General features: G+C 48.3%; 1 protein-coding gene across 1 annotated transcript in view; it reads right to left on the bottom strand.

Annotated features, from left to right (window-relative positions):
* The window catches only part of ZMYM3 (zinc finger MYM-type containing 3), a 61,155-nt gene extending 53,674 nt beyond the window's left edge, over positions 1–7,481 (bottom strand). Inside the window, exon 1 of the mRNA XM_073600794.1 lies at positions 7,322–7,481. The gene's annotated coding sequence lies outside the window, so the exon portion shown is untranslated. The remainder of the gene's footprint in view (positions 1–7,321) is intronic.
* Between the last annotated feature and the right edge of the window lie 13,808 nt (positions 7,482–21,289).

The raw sequence follows: 21,289 nt of genomic DNA, 5'->3' as shown, positions 1-21,289 counted from the left end.
CGCCAATGTAAGGGACATTCTTCCTACCGGCCACCAATGTAAGGAGCATTCTTCCCACTGGCCACCAATGAATGGAGGATCCTTCCCACCGGCCACCAATGTAAGGAACTTTCTTCGCACTGGCCATTATAAGGAGCATTCTTCTCACTGACCACCAATGTAAGAAACTTTCTTCACACTGGCCACCAATGCAAGGAGCTTTCTTCCCAATGATCACCAATGCAAGGAGCATTCTAACCACCGGCCACCAATGTAAGGAAAATTCTTCCCAACGGCCACCAATGTAAGGAGCATTCTTCACACTGGCCACCAACGTAAGGGACATTCTTCCCACAGATCATAAATGTAAGGAGCATTCTTCCCACTGATCACCAATGTAAGGAACATTCTAACCCCTGATCACCAATATAAGGGACATTCCTCCCACTGACCACCAATGTAAAGAACATTCTTTCCACTGACCACCAATGTAAGGAACATTCTTCCCACTGGCCACCAATTTAAGGAGCATTTTTCCCACTGACCGCCAATGAAAAGGACATTCTTCCTACTGACCACCAATGTAAGGAACTTTCTTCCCACTGACCAACAATGTAAGGCGCATTCTAACCACCGGCCGCCAATGTAAGGGACATTCTTCCTACCGGCCACCAATGTAAGGAACATTCTTCCCACTGGGCACCAATCTAAGGGACATTCTTCCCACCGGGCACCAATCTAAGGGACATTCTTCCCACCGGGCACCAATCTAAAGGACATTCTTCCCACCGGCCACCAATCTAAGGGGACATTCTTCCCACCGGCCACCAATCTAAGGGGACATTCTTCCCACCGGCCACCAATCTAAGGGGACATTCTTCCCACCGGCCACCAATCTAAGGGGACATTCTTCCCACCGGCCACCAATCTAAGGGACATTCTTCCCACCGGCCACCAATCTAAGGGACATTCTTCCCACCGGCCACCAATCTAAGGAACTTTCTTTGCACTGGCCATTATAATGAGCATTCTTCCCACTGATCACCAATGTAAGGAACATTCTTCCCACTGACCACCAAGGTAAGGAACATTCTTCCCACTGACCACCAAGGTAAGGAACAAAATTCCCACTGACCACCAAGGTAAGGAACAAAATTCCCACTGACCACCAAGGTAAGGAACTTTCTTCACACTGGGCACCAATGCAAGGAGCATTCTTCCCAATGATCACCAATGCAAGGAGCATTCTAACCACCGGCCACCAATGTAAGGAAAATTCTTCCCACCGGCCACCAATGTAAGGAAAATTCTTCCCACCGGCCACCAATGTAAGGAGCAATCTTCACACTGGCCACCAACGTAAGGGACATTCCACTGATTTTTCCCACTGACCGCCAATGAAAAGGACATTCTTCCCACAGACCACCAATATAAGGAACATTCTTCCCACTGACCACCATTATAAAAAGCATTCTTCCCACTGACCACCAATGTAAGGAGCATTCTTCCCACTGGCCACCAATGTAAGGAGCATTCTTCCCAATGGCCACCAATCTAAGGGACATTCTTCCCACTGGCCACCAATGTAAGGAACTTTCTTCCCACTGGCCATTGTAAGGAGCATTCTTCCCACTGATCACCAATGTAAGGGACATTCTTCCCACTGATCACCAATGTAAGGAACATTCTTCCCACTGGCCATTGTAAGGAGCATTCTTCCCACTGATCACCAATGTAAGGGACCTTCTTCTCACTGATCACTAATGTAAAGTGCATTCTAACCACCGGCCACCAAAGGAAGGAACATTCTTCCCACCGGCCACCAATGTAAGGGACATTCTTCCCACTGATCACCAATGTAAGGAACATTCTTCCCATTGATCACCAATGTAAGGAACATTCTTCTCACTGATCACCAATGTAAGGAACATTCTTCCCACTGACCACCAATGTAAGGAGCATTCTTCTCACTAATCACCAATGTAAGGAACATTCTTCTCACTGATCACCAATGTAAGGAACATTCTTCTCACTGATCACCAATGTAAGGAGCATTCTTCTCACTGATCACCAATGTAAGGAGCATTCTTCCCACTGATCACCAATGTAAGGAACATTCTTCCCACTGATCACCAATGTAAGGAACATTCTTCCCACTGATCACCAATGTAGGGAACATTCTTCCCACTGATCACCAATGTAAGGAACATTCTTCCCACTGACCACCAATGTAAGGAACAAACTTCCCACTGGCCACCAATTTAAGGAGCATTTTTCCCACTGACCGCCAATGAAAAGGACATTCTTCCCACTGACCACCAATATAAGGAACATTCTTCCCACTGACCACCATTATAAAAAGTATTCTTCCCACTGACCACCAATCTAAGGGACATTCTTCCCACCGGCCACCAATCTAAGGAACTTTCTTCCCACTGGCCATTATAAGGAGCATTTTTCCCACTGATCACCAATGTAAGGAACAAACTTCCCACTGGCCACCAATTTAAGGAGCATTTTTCCCACTGACCGCCAATGAAAAGGACATTCTTCCCACTGACCACCAATCTAAGGGACATTCTTCCCACTGGCCACATATGTAAGGAACTTTCTTCCCACTGGCCATGATAAGGAGCATTCTTCCCACTGACCACCAATGTAAAGAGCATTCTAACCACAGGCCACCAAAGGAAGGAATATTCTTCCCGCTGATCACCAATGTAAGGAACATTCTTCCCACTGATCACCAATGTAAGGAACATTCTTCTCACTGATCACCAATGTAAGGGACATTCTTCTCACTGATCACCAATGTAAGGAACATTCTTCTCACTGATCACCAATGTAAGGAACATTCTTCTCACTGATCACCAATGTAAGGAACATTCTTCCCACTGATCACCAATGTAAGGGACATTCTTCTCACTGATCACCAATGTAAGGAACATTCTTCCCACTGATCACCAATGTAAGGAACATTCTTCTCACTGATCACCAATGTAAGGAACATTCTTCTCACTGATCACCAATGTAAGGAGCATTCTTCTCACTGATCACCAATGTAAGGAACATTCTTCTCACTGATCACCAATGTAAGGAACATTCTTCTCACTGATCACCAATGTAAGGAACATTCTTCTCACTGATCACCAATGTAAGGAACATTCTTCCCACTGATCATAAATGTAAGGAACATTCCTCCCACCGACCACCAATGTAAGGAACATTCTTCCCACGGACCACCAATGTAAGGAACATTCTTCCCACGGACCACCAATGTAAGGAACATTCTTCCCACTGATTTGCTTGTCCTCTTTGGTGTTAGATATGATCTTCAAAGGGAACTAAACCCTCCTATCGCTTTTAGTCAAGGATGCCGCCATCTTGGCCTCTGATCTGTAGCAGTCACAGTGCAGCACATGTGATCAGTTACGATTCCGTTGTCGGTGGAACAGTTTGGCTGAGGATTCAACCAATGGGACAGTTACATCCCCGAAACGTGTCGGGATTGTGGTAATGGAACGGATAAATTGATGGGTTTAGTTCGAACACCAGTGTAAACTGTGCTCGTTTCCCGGACTCTGTGCTTCAGCTGGACATCGACTGGAGGAACCACAGAGGGAACCCAGGCACCCCACAGTCTTGGAAGTGTCGGATGCAGAAGGTCCTTCATCCACCACAGTTCCGTCAGAGAGAGGAGACTGGTAGTTTGATTGGTGGTGGGACTGCTAGTGGTGTGTCAGGTCACTCATCTTTTCTCTGAAGGCTTTTTTGTTTGTTTGCGAAATGGTAATTAGTTCTTCTGAAGTGGCCCCCAATGACGGCACCCTCTTCTGGTAGGATGAGTCAGAGTGTCCTCGGTGGTAGGACTGGAGGTGGTGTGACCATTGGTGGTGGGACTGCTGGTGGCGTGTCAGGTCACTCACGTTTTTGTTTGTTAGAGAAATAGGAATTAGTTCTTCTGAAGTGACTCCACTGACAGCACCCTCTTCTGGTTTGATGAGTCAGAGTGTCCTCAGTGGTGGTGGGACCAGTGGTGGTGGGACCGGAGGCAGTGTGACCAGTGGTGGTGGGACCGCAGGCCGTGTGACCAGTGGTGGTGGGACCGCAGGCCGTGTGACCAGTGGTGGTGGGACCGCAGGCCGTGTGACCAGTGGTGGTGGGACCGCAGGCCGTGTGACCAGTGGTGGTGGGACCGCAGGCCGTGTGACCAGTGGTGGTGGGACCGCAGGCCGTGTGACCAGTGGTGGTGGGACCGCAGGCCGTGTGACCAGTGGTGGTGGGACCGCAGGCCGTGTGACCAGTGGTGGTGGGACCGCAGGCCGTGTGACCAGTGGTGGTGGGACCGCAGGCCGTGTGACCAGTGGTGGTGGGACCGCAGGCCGTGTGACCAGTGGTGGTGGGACCGCAGGCCGTGTGACCAGTGGTGGTGGGACCGGAGGCCGTGTGACCAGTGGTGGTGGGACTGGAGGCCGTGTGACCAGTGGTGGTGGGACTGGAGGCCGTGTGACCAGTGGTGGTGGGACTGGAGGCCGTGTGACCAGTGGTGGTGGGACTGGAGGCCGTGTGACCAGTGGTGGTGGGACTGGAGGCCGTGTGACCAGTGGTGGTGTGCCAGGTCACTTATCTTTCCTCTGAAGGCTATTTTTGGTTTGTGATATAGGAAAAAGTCTGACTGAAGTGACTCCACTGACAGCACTGTCTTGTGGTAGGAGGAGTCAGGGTGTCCTCCGAAGTCCATGGTGGTGTTCTTGGTGGTGAAGTAGTGGTGTGCTCAGTGGTGGGGGATGTAAGTAGTGGTGGTAGTGATCATTGGGGAGTGGTAGTGGTGTGTCAGGTCACTCATCTTTTCTCTGAAGGCTTTTTTGTTTGTTAGAGAAATAGGAGTTAGTTCTTCTGAAGTGACTCCACTGACAGCACCTTCTTCTGGTAGAATGAGTCAGAGTGTCCTCAGTGGTGGTGGGACTGGAGGTGGTGGGACCGGTCACTTATCTTTCCTCTGAAGGCTTTTTTTTTGGTTTGTGATGTAGGAGAAAGTCTGACTGAAGTGACAGCACTGTCTTGTGGTAGGAGGAGTCAGGATGTCCTCCGAAGTCCATGGTGGTGTTCTTGGTGGTGGTAGTGGTGGTGGTGGTGGGGGGGTGTAAGTAGTGGTGGGGGGGTGGTAAGTAGTGGGTGGGGGGGGGGTAAGTAGTGGTGGGGGGGGGGTAAGTAGTGGTGGGGGGGGGTAAGTAGTGGTGGGGGGGGGGTAAGTAGTGGTGTGCTCAGTGGTGGTGGGGGGGGGGGGTAAGTAGTGGTGTTCTCGGGGGGGGGGGGGGGGGTACTGGTGGTGGTGTGCTCGGGGGGAGGGGTAAGTAGTGGTGTTCTCGGTGGGGGTACTGGTGGTGTGCTCAGTGGTGGGGGGGTACTGGTGGTGTGCTCAGTGGTGGGGGGGTACTGGTGGTGTGCTCAGTGGTGGGGGGGTAAGTAGTGGTGTGCTCAGTGGTGGGGTGGGGGGGTAAGTAGTGGTGTGCTCAGTGGTGGGGGGGGGTGGTGGGGTAAGTAGTGGTGTGCTCAGTGGTGGGGGGGGGGTAAGTAGTGGTGTGCTCAGTGGTGGGGTGGGGGGGTAAGTAGTGGTGTGCTCAGTGGTGGTGGGGGGGGTGGGGTAAGTAGTGGTGTGCTCAGTGGTGGGGGGGGTGGGGGGGTAAGTAGTGGTGGTAGTGATGATTGGGGAGTGGTAGTGGTGTGTCAGGTCACTTATATTTTCTCTGAAGGCTTTTTTTAGGGGGTTTGTGCAATAGGAAGAAGTCCTACAGAAGTGACTCCACTGGCCGTGTCCTCTTCTGGTGGGAGGAGTCGGGGTGTCTTCGGACGTCCATGGCGCTGATCACCAGGAGGGGGGGATTAGATTTTGGGGTTCCTGTAGTGATTCCTCATGGTGATCAGGATGAAGAAGGGGAGGAGCTTTGTACAAGGCCCCTCCCAGTATAGGGCCATGTGATCTGTTACTAAGGGTTACTTCTCTGATGATTATGGGATGTGCAGATAGAACACGGAATACCAACACCTCCTATTATATATACCCCCCTCCCCTCCCCCCATCCTACAGCATGTATATACCTCCTTCTATATACTGCATCCTATACATTGTATATACTCATCACCTCCTCTAATACAGTATATACCCTGTGTATATATAATATATACCCCCCTCCTCCTATATACTGTATATATAATATATACCCTCCTCCTATACACTGTATATATACCCTCCTCCTCCTATACACTGTATATATAATATATACCCCCCTCCTCCTATATACTGTATATATAATATATACCCTCCTCCTATACACTGTATATATACCCTCCTCCTCCTATACACTGTATATATAATATATACCCCCCTCCTCCTATATACTGTATATATACCCTCCTCCTCCTATACACTGTATATATAATATATACCCCCCTCCTCCTATACACTGTATATATACCCTCCTCCTCCTATACACTGTATATATAATATATACCCTCCTCCTCCTATACACTGTATATATAATATATACCCTCCTCCTATACACTGTATATATACCCTCCTCCTCCTATACACTGTATATATAATATATACCCCCCTCCTCCTATACACTGTATATATACCCTCCTCCTCCTATACACTGTATATATAATATATACCCTCCTCCTATACACTGTATATATACCCTCCTCCTCCTATACACTGTATATATAATATATACCCTCCTCCTATACACTGTATATATACCCTCCTCCTCCTATATACTGTATATATAATATATACCCCCCTCCTCCTATATACTGTATATATAATATATACCCTCCTCCTCCTATATACTGTATATATAATATATACTCCCCCTCCTCCTATACACTGTATATATACCCTCCTCCTATACACTGTATATATAATATATACTCCCCCTCCTCCTATACACTGTATATATAATATATACCCCCCTCCTCCTATATACTGTATATATACCCTCCTCCTATACACTGTATATATAATATATACTCCCCCTCCTCCTATACACTGTATATATAATATATACCCCCCTCCTCCTATATACTGTATATATAATATATACTTCTCTCCCCTCCCCCTCTCTCAGGTGTGATCGGGGCCCCTGTGGCCCTCCCCTCCCCCCAGGGGCCCCTGATCTGTCCTGTGTGGCCCCTCATGTCTCAGGTGTGGCCCTGATATTCCGGGTGTTCGCCCCTCACCCTCTGCCATGCTGGGCCCCGCTGTGTGGATGATCCCGCCCCCCTCCGGGTGTCTCTCCTCCCCCCCCCCCGATCTCTCGGTGTTCTCCCCCCTCCTCACCGTCTCTCTCCCCGGTGGGGTCCCGGTCTCTCTCCCGCTCTCTCTCTCTCTCGGGAAGTCTCTCTCCGTCTCTCTCGCGGTCTCGGGCACTCTCTCTCACGCGCGCGCACGCTGCGGTCCCTTTAAGCGCGGGACCCAATCCTGAACACGGCCAGCGCGTCTCCGCGGACCGAGGGGCGGGGCTGACGGCCGGTGGGCGGGGTTACTCCCTCACTCTATTGGTCCAAATGTCGGCGCCGTTGGAAAAGGGGCGGGGGATGCAGAGCGCGGCCTGGAATTCCTGGGAAGAGGCGCATGCGCGCAGAAGGCGGGACGATCTCCTCTTCCCTTTTCAAATGCGGGGAGCGCGGCCACGTGCGGAGAGTGCGCGCCCACGTGCAGGCCCGATATCGAGCGGGAGGTGACCCGACGACCGCAACGAACGATAATTACCGCAAGAGGGGGCGGGGCGACCACCTAAACCCCGCCCCAAATCATAGAGATCATTATCACCAAAACCCGCCCACATTATAGACCTTAAGATACTTAGAACTCCGCCCCTAATACAGAGCTCCACCCACAAACATAGAGATCGCAATACATAGGGCTCCGCCCAAAAATAGAGCTCCACCCACAAACATAGAGATCATTATACATAAGACTCCACCCCCAATACAGAGCTCCACCCACAAACAGAGATCACTATACATATAGCTCCGCCCACATACATAGGGATCACTATTCATAGGGCTCCACCCACAAAAATAGAGATCATTATACATAAGGCTCTGCCCCAACACAGAGCTCCACCCACATACATAGAGATCACTATACATAAGGCTCCACCCCCAAAACAGAGCTCCACCCACATACATAGGGATCACTATACATAGAGCTCCGCCCCAATACAGAGCTCCACCCACAAACAGAGATCACTATACATAAGGCTCCACCCCCAAAACAGAGCTCCACCCACAAACATAGAGATCACTATGCATAGGGCTCCGCCCCCAATACAGAGCTCCACCCACATACATAGAAATCGCTATACATAAGGCTCCGCCCCCAACACAGAGCTCCACCCACATACATAGAAATCGCTATACATAAGGCTCCGCCCCCAACACAGAGCTCCACCCACATACATAGAGATCACTATACATAAGGCTCCACCCCCAACACAGAGCTCCACCCACATACATAGAAATCACTATACCTAAAGCTCCACCCCAACACAGAGCTCCACCCACAAACATAGAGATCATTATACATATGGCTCTGCCCCCAACTTAGAGCTCCACCCACAAACATAGAGATCATTATACATTAGGCTCCACCCCAATACAGAGCTCCACCCACATACATAGGGATCACTATTTATAGGGCTCCACCCACAAACATAGAGATCATTATACATAAGGCTCCACCCCCAACACAGAGCTCCACCCACAAACATAGAGATCATTATACATTAGGCTCCACCCCCAATACAGAGCTCCACCCACAAACATAGAGATCATTATACATAAGGCTCCACCCCCAACACAGAGCTCCAACCACATACATAGAGATCACTATACATAAGGCTCCACCCCCTAACACAGAGCTCCAACCACATACATAGAAATCACGATACATAAGGCTCCACCCACAAATCAGATTGTATTATGTCATAACCCCGCCCACATCATAGACACCAATGTACATAGAACTCCGCCCCAACACAGAGCTCCACCCACATTCATAGAGATCACCATACATAGGGCTCTGGCCCAAATCAGAGAGATCATTATAACCAAACCCCACCCACGTCATAGAGATCATTGTACACAGAGCTCCTTCCCCAGTGTATAGAGATCATTGTACATAGAGCTCCTCCCCCAGTGTATAGAGATCATTGTACATAGAGCTCCTCCCCCAGTGTATAGAGATCATTGTACATAGAGCTCCTCCCCCAGTGTATAGAGATCATTGTACATAGAGCTCCTCCCCCAGTGTATAGAGATCATTGTACATAGAGCTCCTCCCCCAGTGTATAGAGATCATTGTACATAGAGCTCCTCCCCCAGTGTATAGAGATCATTGTACATAGAGCTCCTCCCCCAGTGTATAGAGATCATTGTACATAAAGCTCCTCCCCCCGTGTATAGAGATCATTGTACATAGAGCTCCTTCCCCAGTGTATAGAGATCATTGTACATAGAGCTCCTCCCCCAGTGTATAGAGATCATTGTACATAGAGCTCCGCCCCCAGTGTATAGAGATCATTGTACATAGAGCTCCGCCCCCAGTGTATAGAGATCATTGTACATAGAGCTCCTCCCCAGTGTATAGAGATCATTGTACATAGAGCTCCTTCCCCCAGTGTATAGAGATCATTGTACATAGAGCTCCGCCCCCCCAGTGTATAGAGATCATTGTACATAGAGCTCCTTCCCCCAGTGTATAGAGATCATTGTACATAGAGCTCCTCCCCCAGTGTATAGAGATCATTGTACATAGAGCTCCTCCCCAGTGTATAGAGATCATTGTACATAGAGCTCCTCCCCCCCAGTGTATAGAGATCATTGTACATAGAGCTCCGCCCCCAGTGTATAGAGATCATTGTACATAGAGCTCCTCCCCCCGTGTATAGAGATCATTGTACATAGAGCTCCTCCCCCCCAGTGTATAGAGATCATTGTACATAGAGCTCCGCCCCCAGTGTATAGAGATCATTGTACACAGAGCTCCTCCCCCAGTGTATAGAGATCATTGTACATAGAGCTCCGCCCCCAGTGTATAGAGATCATTGTACACAGAGCTCCGCCCCCAGTGTATAGAGATCATTGTACATAGAGCTCCGCCCCCAGTGTATAGAGATCATTGTACATAGAGCTCCGCCCCCAGTGTATAGAGATCACTGTACATAGAGCTCCTCCCCCAGTGTATAGAGATCACTGTACATAGAGCTCCTCCCCCCCAGTGTATAGAGATCATTGTACATAGAGCTCCTCCCCCAGTGTATAGAGATCATTGTACATAGAGCTCCTCCCCCCAGTGTATAGAGATCACTGTACATAGAGCTCCTCCCCAGTGTATAGAGATCATTGTACATAGAGCTCCTCCCCCAGTGTATAGAGATCACTGTACATAGAGCTCCTCCCCCAGTGTATAGAGATCATTGTACATAGAGCTCCTCCCCCCAGTGTATAGAGATCACTGTACATAGAGCTCCTCCCCAGTGTATAGAGATCATTGTACATAGAGCTCCTCCCCCAGTGTATAGAGATCATTGTACATAGAGCTCCTCCCCCCGTGTATAGAGATCACTGTACATAGAGCTCCTCCCCAGTGTATAGAGATCATTGTACATAGAGCTCCTCCCCCAGTGTATAGAGATCACTGTACATAGAGCTCCTCCCCCAGTGTATAGAGATCACTGTACATAGAGCTCCTCCCCCAGTGTATAGAGATCATTGTACATAGAGCTCCTCCCCCAGTGTATAGAGATCATTGTACATAGAGCTCCTCCCCCCGTGTATAGAGATCATTGTACATAGAGCTCCTCCCCCAGTGTATAGAGATCATTGTACATAGAGCTCCTCCCCCCGTGTATAGAGATCATTGTACATAGAGCTCCGCCCCCAGTGTATAGAGATCATTGTACATAGAGCTCCTCCCCCAGTGTATAGAGATCATTGTACATAGAGCTCCTCCCCCCAGTGTATAGAGATCATTGTACATAGAGCTCCTCCCCCCCCAGTGTATAGAGATCTTTCTACATAGAGCTCCTCCCCCAGTGTATAGAGATCATTGTACATAGAGCTCCTCCCCCCCAGTGTATAGAGATCTTTCTACATAGAGCTCCTCCCCCAGTGTATAGAGATCACTGTACATAGAGCTCCTCCCCCAGTGTATAGAGATCATTGTACACAGAGCTCCTCCCCCAGTGTATAGAGATCATTGTACATAGAGCTCCTCCCCCCCAGTGTATAGAGATCATTGTACATAGAGCTCCTCCCCAGTGTATAGAGATCATTGTACACAGAGCTCCTCCCCCCCAGTGTATAGAGATCATTGTACATAGAGCTCCTCCCCCCAGTGTATAGAGATCATTGTACATAGAGCTCCGCCCCCAGTGTATAGAGATCATTGTACATAGAGCTCCTCCCCCAGTGTATAGAGATCATTGTACATAGAGCTCCTCCCCCAGTGTATAGAGATCATTGTACACAGAGCTCCTCCCCAGTGTATAGAGATCATTGTACATAGAGCTCCGCCCCCAGTGTATAGAGATCATTGTACATAGAGCTCCGCCCACAGTGTATAGAGATCATTGTACACAGAGCTCCTCCCCCAGTGTATAGAGATCATTGTACATAGAGCTCCTCCCCCAGTGTATAGAGATCATTGTACATAGAGCTCCTCCCCCAGTGTATAGAGATCATTGTACATAGAGCTCCGCCCCCAGTGTATAGAGATCATTGTACATAGAGCTCCTCCCCCAGTGTATAGAGATCATTGTACACAGAGCTCCTCCCCCCAGTGTATAGAGATCATTGTACATAGAGCTCCTCCCCCAGTGTATAGAGATCATTGTACATAGAGCTCCTCCCCCCGTGTATAGAGATCATTGTACATAGAGCTCCTCCCCCAGTGTATAGAGATCATTGTACATAGAGCTCCTCCCCCCCAGTGTATAGAGATCTTTCTACATAGAGCTCCTCCCCCAGTGTATAGAGATCATTGTACATAGAGCTCCTCCCCCAGTGTATAGAGATCATTGTACACAGAGCTCCTCCCCCAGTGTATAGAGATCATTGTACACAGAGCTCCTCCCCCCCAGTGTATAGAGATCATTGTACATAGAGCTCCTCCCCCAGTGTATAGAGATCATTGTACATAGAGCTCCTCCCCCAGTGTATAGAGATCATTGTACATAGAGCTCCTCCCCCCAGTGTATAGAGATCATTGTACATAGAGCTCCTCCCCCAGTGTATAGAGATCATTGTACATAGAGCTCCTCCCCCAGTGTATAGAGATCATTGTACATAGAGCTCCTCCCCCAGTGTATAGAGATCATTGTACATAGAGCTCCGCCCCCAGTGTATAGAGATCATTGTACATAGAGCTCCTCCCCCCCAGTGTATAGAGATCATTGTACATAGAGCTCCTCCCCCAGTGTATAGAGATCATTGTACATAGAGCTCCTCCCCCAGTGTATAGAGATCATTGTACATAGAGCTCCTCCCCCAGTGTATAGAGATCATTGTACATAGAGCTCCTCCCCCAGTGTATAGAGATCATTGTACACAGAGCTCCTCCCCCCGTGTATAGAGATCATTGTACATAGAGCTCCTCCCCCAGTGTATAGAGATCATTGTACATAGAGCTCCTCCCCCCAGTGTATAGAGATCATTGTACATAGAGCTCCTCCCCCCGTGTATAGAGATCATTGTACATAGAGCTCCTCCCCCAGTGTATAGAGATCATTGTACATAGAGCTCCGCCCCCAGTGTATAGAGATCATTGTACACAGAGCTCCTCCCCCAGTGTATAGAGATCATTGTACATAGAGCTCCGCCCCCAGTGTATAGAGATCATTGTACATAGAGCTCCTCCCCCGTGTATAGAGATCACTGTACATAGAGCTCCTCCCCCAGTGTATAGAGATCATTGTACATAGAGCTCCTCCCCCAGTGTATAGAGATCATTGTACATAGAGCTCCTCCCCAAGTGTATAGAGATCACTGTACATAGAGCTCCTCCCCCAGTGTATAGAGATCATTGTACATAGAGCTCCGCCCCCAGTGTATAGAGATCATTGTACATAGAGCTCCGCCCCCAGTGTATAGAGATCATTGTACATAGAGCTCCTCCCCCCGTGTATAGAGATCATTGTACATAGAGCTCCTCCCCCCCAGTGTATAGAGATCATTGTACATAGAGCTCCTCCCCCCAGTGTATAGAGATCACTGTACATAGAGCTCCGCCCCCAGTGTATAGAGATCATTGTACATAGAGCTCCTCCCCCAGTGTATAGAGATCATTGTACATAGAGCTCCTCCCCCAGTGTATAGAGATCACTGTACATAGAGCTCCTCCCCCAGTGTATAGAGATCATTGTACATAGAGCTCCTCCCCCAGTGTATAGAGATCATTGTACATAGAGCTCCTCCCCCAGTGTATAGAGATCATTGTACATAGAGCTCCTCCCCCCCAGTGTATAGAGATCATTGTACACAGAGCTCCTCCCCCCCAGTGTATAGAGATCATTGTACATAGAGCTCCTCCCCCCGTGTATAGAGATCATTGTACATAGAGCTCCTCCCCCCCAGTGTATAGAGATCATTGTACATAGAGCTCCTCCCCCAGTGTATAGAGATCATTGTACATAGAGCTCCTCCCCCAGTGTATAGAGATCACTGTACATAGAGCTCCTCCCCCAGTGTATAGAGATCATTGTACATAGAGCTCCGCCCCCAGTGTATAGAGATCATTGTACACAGAGCTCCTCCCCCAGTGTATAGAGATCATTGTACACAGAGCTCCTCCCCCCAGTGTATAGAGATCATTGTACATAGAGCTCCTCCCCCCGTGTATAGAGATCACTGTACATAGAGCTCCTCCCCAGTGTATAGAGATCATTGTACATAGAGCTCCTCCCCCAGTGTATAGAGATCACTGTACATAGAGCTCCTCCCCCAGTGTATAGAGATCATTGTACATAGAGCTCCTCCCCCCAGTGTATAGAGATCATTGTACATAGAGCTCCTCCCCCAGTGTATAGAGATCATTGTACATAGAGCTCCTCCCCCCCCAGTGTATAGAGATCACTGTACATAGAGCTCCTCCCCAGTGTATAGAGATCATTGTACATAGAGCTCCTCCCCCAGTGTATAGAGATCACTGTACATAGAGCTCCTCCCCCAGTGTATAGAGATCACTGTACATAGAGCTCCTCCCCCAGTGTATAGAGATCATTGTACATAGAGCTCCTCCCCCAGTGTATAGAGATCATTGTACATAGAGCTCCTCCCCCCGTGTATAGAGATCATTGTACATAGAGCTCCTCCCCCAGTGTATAGAGATCATTGTACATAGAGCTCCTCCCCCAGTGTATAGAGATCATTGTACATAGAGCTCCTCCCCCAGTGTATAGAGATCACTGTACATAGAGCTCCTCCCCCCCAGTGTATAGAGATCATTGTACATAGAGCTCCTCCCCCAGTGTATAGAGATCATTGTACATAGAGCTCCGCCCCCAGTGTATAGAGATCATTGTACATAGAGCTCCTCCCCCAGTGTATAGAGATCATTGTACATAGAGCTCCTCCCCCCCCAGTGTATAGAGATCATTGTACATAGAGCTCCTCCCCAGTGTATAGAGATCACTGTACATAGAGCTCCTCCCCCAGTGTATAGAGATCATTGTACATAGAGCTCCTCCCCAGTGTATAGAGATCATTGTACATAGAGCTCCTCCCCCCAGTGTATAGAGATCATTGTACATAGAGCTCCTCCCCCAGTGTATAGAGATCATTGTACATAGAGCTCCGCCCCCAGTGTATAGAGATCATTGTACATAGAGCTCCGCCCCCAGTGTATAGAGATCATTGTACATAGAGCTCCTCCCCCAGTGTATAGAGATCATTGTACACAGAGCTCCTCCCCCAGTGTATAGAGATCATTGTACATAGAGCTCCTCCCCCCCAGTGTATAGAGATCATTGTACATAGAGCTCCTCCCCCAGTGTATAGAGATCATTGTACATAGAGCTCCTCCCCCCAGTGTATAGAGATCATTGTACACTAGAGCTCCTCCCCCAGTGTATAGAGATCATTGTACATAGAGCTCCGCCCCCAGTGTATAGAGATCATTGTACATAGAGCTCCTCCCCCAGTGTATAGAGATCATTGTACACAGAGCTCCTCCCCCCAGTGTATAGAGATCATTGTACATAGAGCTCCTCCCCCAGTGTATAGAGATCATTGTACATAGAGCTCCTCCCCCCAGTGTATAGAGATCATTGTACATAGAGCTCCTCCCCCCAGTGTATAGAGATCATTGTACATAGAGCTCCTCCCCCCCAGTGTATAGAGATCATTGTACATAGAGCTCCTCCTCCCCCAGTGTATAGAGATCATTGTACATAGAGCTCCGCCCCCAGTGTATAGAGATCATTGTATATAGAGCTCCTCCCCCCCAGTGTATAGAGATCATTGTACATAGAGCTCCTCCCCCAGTGTATAGAGATCATTGTACATAGAGCTCCTCCCCCAGTGTATAGAGATCATTGTACACAGAGCTCCTCCCCCAGTGTATAGAGATCATTGTACACAGAGCTCCTCCCCCAGTGTATAGAGATCATTGTACATAGAGCTCCTCCCCCAGTGTATAGAGATCATTGTACATAGAGCTCCTCCCCCGTGTATAGAGATCACTGTACATAGAGCTCCTCCCCCAGTGTATAGAGATCATTGTACATAGAGCTCCTCCCCCAGTGTATAGAGATCATTGTACATAGAGCTCCTCCCCAAGTGTATAGAGATCACTGTACATAGAGCTCCTCCCCCAGTGTATAGAAATCATTGTACATAGAGCTCCGCCCCCAGTGTATAGAGATCATTGTACATAGAGCTCCTCCCCCAGTGTATAGAGATCATTGTACATAGAGCTCCGCCCCCAGTGTATAGAGATCATTGTACATAGAGCTCCTCCCCCCCAGTGTATAGAGATCATTGTACATAGAGCTCCGCCCCCAGTGTATAGAGATCATTGTACATAGAGCTCCTCCCCCCGTGTATAGAGATCATTGTACATAGAGCTCCTCCCCCCCAGTGTATAGAGATCATTGTACATAGAGCTCCTCCCCCCAGTGTATAGAGATCACTGTACATAGAGCTCCGCCCCCAGTGTATAGAGATCACTGTACATAGAGCTCCTCCCCCCAGTGTATAGAGATCATTGTACATAGAGCTCCTCCCCCATTGTATAGAGATCATTGTACATAGAGCTCCTCCCCCAGTGTATAGAGATCACTGTACATAGAGCTCCTCCCCCAGTGTATAGAGATCACTGTACATAGAGCTCCTCCCCCCAGTGTATAGAGATCATTGTACATAGAGCTCCTCCCCCATTGTATAGAGATCATTGTACATAGAGCTCCTCCCCCAGTGTATAGAGATCACTGTACATAGAGCTCCTCCCCCAGTGTATAGAGATCATTGTACATAGAGCTCCTCCCCCAGTGTATAGAGATCATTGTACATAGAGCTCCTCCCCCCAGTGTATAGAGATCATTGTACACAGAGCTCCTCCCCCCCAGTGTATAGAGATCATTGTACATAGAGCTCCTCCCCCAGTGTATAGAGATCATTGTACATAGAGCTCCTCCCCCAGTGTATAGAGATCATTGTACATAGAGCTCCTCCCCCCAGTGTATAGAGATCATTGTACATAGAGCTCCTCCCCCCGTGTATAGAGATCACTGTACATAGAGCTCCTCCCCAGTGTATAGAGATCATTGTACATAGAGCTCCTCCCCCAGTGTATAGAGATCATTGTACATAGAGCTCCTCCCCCAGTGTATAGAGATCATTGTACATAGAGCTCCTCCCCCAGTGTATAGAGATCATTGTACATAGAGCTCCTCCCCCAGTGTATAGAGATCACTGTACATAGAGCTCCGCCCCCAGTGTATAGAGATCATTGTACATAGAGCTCCTCCCCCAGTGTATAGAGATCATTGTACATAGAGCTCCTCCCCCAGTGTATAGAGATCATTGTACATAGAGCTCCTCCCCCCGTGTATAGAGATCATTGTACATAGAGCTCCTCCCCCCCAGTGTATAGAGATCATTGTACATAGAGCTCCTCCCCCAGTGTATAGAGATCATTGTACATAGAGCTCCTCCCCCCAGTGTATAGAGATCATTGTACATAGAGCTCCTCCCCCAGTGTATAGAGATCATTGTACATAGAGCTCCTCCCCAGTGTATAGAGATCATTGTACATAGAGCTCCGCCCCCAGTGTATAGAGATCATTGTACATAGAGCTCCTCCCCCAGTGTATAGAGATCATTGTACATAGAGCTCCTCCCCCAGTGTATAGAGATCATTGTACATAGAGCTCCGCCCCCAGTGTATAGAGATCATTGTACATAGAGCTCCTCCCCCAGTGTATAGAGATCATTGTACACAGAGCTCCTCCCCCAGTGTATAGAGATCATTGTACATAGAGCTCCTCCCCCCAGTGTATAGAGATCATTGTACATAGAGCTCCGACCCCAGTGTATAGAGATCATTGTACATAGAGCTCCGCCCCCAGTGTATAGAGATCATTGTATATAGAGCTCCTCCCCCCCAGTGTATAGAGATCATTGTACATAGAGCTCCTCCCCCAGTGTATAGAGATCATTGTACATAGAGCTCCTCCCCCAGTGTATAGAGATCATTGTACATAGAGCTCCTCCCCCAGTGTATAGAGATCATTGTACATAGAGCTCCTCCCCCAGTGTATAGAGATCATTGTACATAGAGCTCCTCCCCCCAGTGTATAGAGATCATTGTACATAGAGCTCCTCCCCCAGTGTATAGAGATCATTGTACATAGAGCTCCTCCCCCCAGTGTATAGAGATCATTGTACATAGAGCTCCTCCCCCAGTGTATAGAGATCATTGTACATAGAGCTCCGCCCCCAGTGTATAGAGATCATTGTACATAGAGCTCCTCCCCCGTGTATAGAGATCACTGTACATAGAGCTCCTCCCCCAGTGTATAGAGATCATTGTACATAGAGCTCCTCCCCCAGTGTATAGAGATCATTGTACATAGAGCTCCTCCCCCAGTGTATAGAGATCATTGTACATAGAGCTCCTCCCCCAGTGTATAGAAATCATTGTACACAGAGCTCCTCCCCAAGTGTATAGAGATCACTGTACATAGAGCTCCGCCCCCAGTGTATAGAGATCATTGTACATAGAGCTCCTCCCCCAGTGTATAGAGATCATTGTACATAGAGCTCCTCCCCCCAGTGTATAGAGATCACTGTACATAGAGCTCCTCCCCCCCAGTGTATAGAGATCATTGTACATAGAGCTCCTCCCCCAGTGTATAGAGATCATTGTACATAGAGCTCCTCCCCCAGTGTATAGAGATCATTGTACATAGAGCTCCTCCCCCCCAGTGTATAGAGATCATTGTACACAGAGCTCCTCCCCCCCAGTGTATAGAGATCATTGTACATAGAGCTCCTCCCCCAGTGTATAGAGATCATTGTACATAGAGCTCCTCCCCCAGTGTATAGAGATCATTGTACATAGAGCTCCTCCCCCCAGTGTATAGAGATCATTGTACATAGAGCTCCTCCCCCCGTGTATAGAGATCACTGTACATAGAGCTCCTCCCCAGTGTATAGAGATCATTGTACATAGAGCTCCTCCCCCAGTGTATAGAGATCATTGTACATAGAGCTCCTCCCCCAGTGTATAGAGATCATTGTACATAGAGCTCCTCCCCCAGTGTATAGAGATCATTATACATAGAGCTCCTCCCCCAGTGTATAGAGATCACTGTACATAGAGCTCCGCCCCCAGTGTATAGAGATCATTGTACATAGAGCTCCTCCCCCAGTGTATAGAGATCATTGTACATAGAGCTCCTCCCCCAGTGTATAGAGATCATTGTACATAGAGCTCCTCCCCCCGTGTATAGAGATCATTGTACATAGAGCTCCTCCCCCCCAGTGTATAGAGATCATTGTACATAGAGCTCCTCCCCCAGTGTATAGAGATCATTGTACATAGAGCTCCTCCCCCCATGTATAGAGATCATTGTACATAGAGCTCCTCCCCCAGTGTATAGAGATCATTGTACATAGAGCTCCTCCCCAGTGTATAGAGATCATTGTACATAGAGCTCCGCCCCCAGTGTATAGAGATCATTGTACATAGAGCTCCTCCCCCAGTGTATAGAGATCATTGTACACAGAGCTCCTCCCCCAGTGTATAGAGATCATTGTACATAGAGCTCCTCCCCCAGTGTATAGAGATCATTGTACATAGAGCTCCGCCCCCAGTGTATAGAGATCATTGTACACAGAGCTCCTCCCCCCAGTGTATAGAGATCATTGTACATAGAGCTCCGACCCCAGTGTATAGAGATCATTGTACATAGAGCTCCGCCCCCAGTGTATAGAGATCATTGTATATAGAGCTCCTCCCCCCCAGTGTATAGAGATCACTGTACATAGAGCTCCTCCACCCAGTGTATAGAGATCATTGTACACAGAGCTCCTCCCCCAGTGTATAGAGATCATTGTACATAGAGCTCCTCCCCCAGTGTATAGAGATCATTGTACATAGAGCTCCTCCCCCAGTGTATAGAGATCATTGTACATAGAGCTCCTCCCCCCAGTGTATAGAGATCATTGTACATAGAGCTCCTCCCCCAGTGTATAGAGATCATTGTACATAGAGCTCCTCCCCCCAGTGTATAGAGATCATTGTACATAGAGCTCCTCCCCCAGTGTATAGAGATCATTGTACATAGAGCTCCGCCCCCAGTGTATAGAGATCATTGTACATAGAGCTCCTCCCCCGTGTATAGAGATCACTGTACATAGAGCTCCTCCCCCAGTGTATAGAGATCATTGTACATAGAGCTCCTCCCCCAGTGTATAGAGATCATTGTACATAGAGCTCCTCCCCCAGTGTATAGAGATCATTGTACATAGAGCTCCTCCCCCAGTGTATAGAAATCATTGTACACAGAGCTCCTCCCCAAGTGTATAGAGATCACTGTACATAGAGCTCCGCCCCCAGTGTATAGAGATCATTGTACATAGAGCTCCTCCCCCAGTGTATAGAGATCATTGTACATAGAGCTCCTCCCCCCAGTGTATAGAGATCACTGTACATAGAGCTCCTCCCCCCCAGTGTATAGAGATCATTGTACATAGAGCTCCTCCCCCAGTGTATAGAGATCATTGTACATAGAGCTCCTCCCCCAGTGTATAGAGATCATTGTACATAGAGCTCCTCCCCCCCAGTGTATAGAGATCATTGTACATAGAGCTCCGCCACCAGTGTATAGAGATCACTGTACATAGAGCTCCTCCCCCAGTGTATAGAGATCATTGTACATAGAGCTCCTCCCCCAGTGTATAGAGATCATTGTACATAGAGCTCCTCCCCCAGTGTATAGAGATCATTGTACATAGAGCTCCTCCCCCCCAGTGTATAGAGATCATTGTACATAGAGCTCCTCCCCCCGTGTATAGAGATCACTGTACATAGAGCTCCTCCCCAGTGTATAGAGATCATTGTACATAGAGCTCCTCCCCCAGTGTATAGAGATCATTGTACATAGAGCTCCTCCCCCAGTGTATAGAGATCATTGTACATAGAGCTCCTCCCCCAGTGTATAGAGATCATTATACATAGAGCTCCTCCCCCAGTGTATAGAGATCACTGTACATAGAGCTCCGCCCCCAGTGTATAGAGATCATTGTACATAGAGCTCCTCCCCCAGTGTATAGAGATCATTGTACATAGAGCTCCTCCCCCAGTGTATAGAGATCATTGTACATAGAGCTCCTCCCCCCGTGTATAGAGATCATTGTACATAGAGCTCCTCCCCCCCAGTGTATAGAGATCATTGTACATAGAGCTCCTCCCCCAGTGTATAGAGATCATTGTACATAGAGCTCCTCCCCCCATGTATAGAGATCATTGTACATAGAGCTCCTCCCCCAGTGTATAGAGATCATTGTACATAGAGCTCCTCCCCAGTGTATAGAGATCATTGTACATAGAGCTCCGCCCCCAGTGTATAGAGATCATTGTACATAGAGCTCCTCCCCCAGTGTATAGAGATCATTGTACACAGAGCTCCTCCCCCAGTGTATAGAGATCATTGTACATAGAGCTCCTCCCCCAGTGTATAGAGATCATTGTACATAGAGCTCCGCCCCCAGTGTATAGAGATCATTGTACACAGAGCTC

This window comes from Aquarana catesbeiana, linkage group LG09 (genome assembly GCF_042186555.1).
Source record: "Aquarana catesbeiana isolate 2022-GZ linkage group LG09, ASM4218655v1, whole genome shotgun sequence".
NCBI classification, from domain to species: Eukaryota; Metazoa; Chordata; class Amphibia; order Anura; family Ranidae; genus Aquarana; species Aquarana catesbeiana.
The sequence above is the reverse complement of the archived record's forward strand: the minus strand, read 5'-3'. Positions and strand labels throughout refer to the sequence as shown.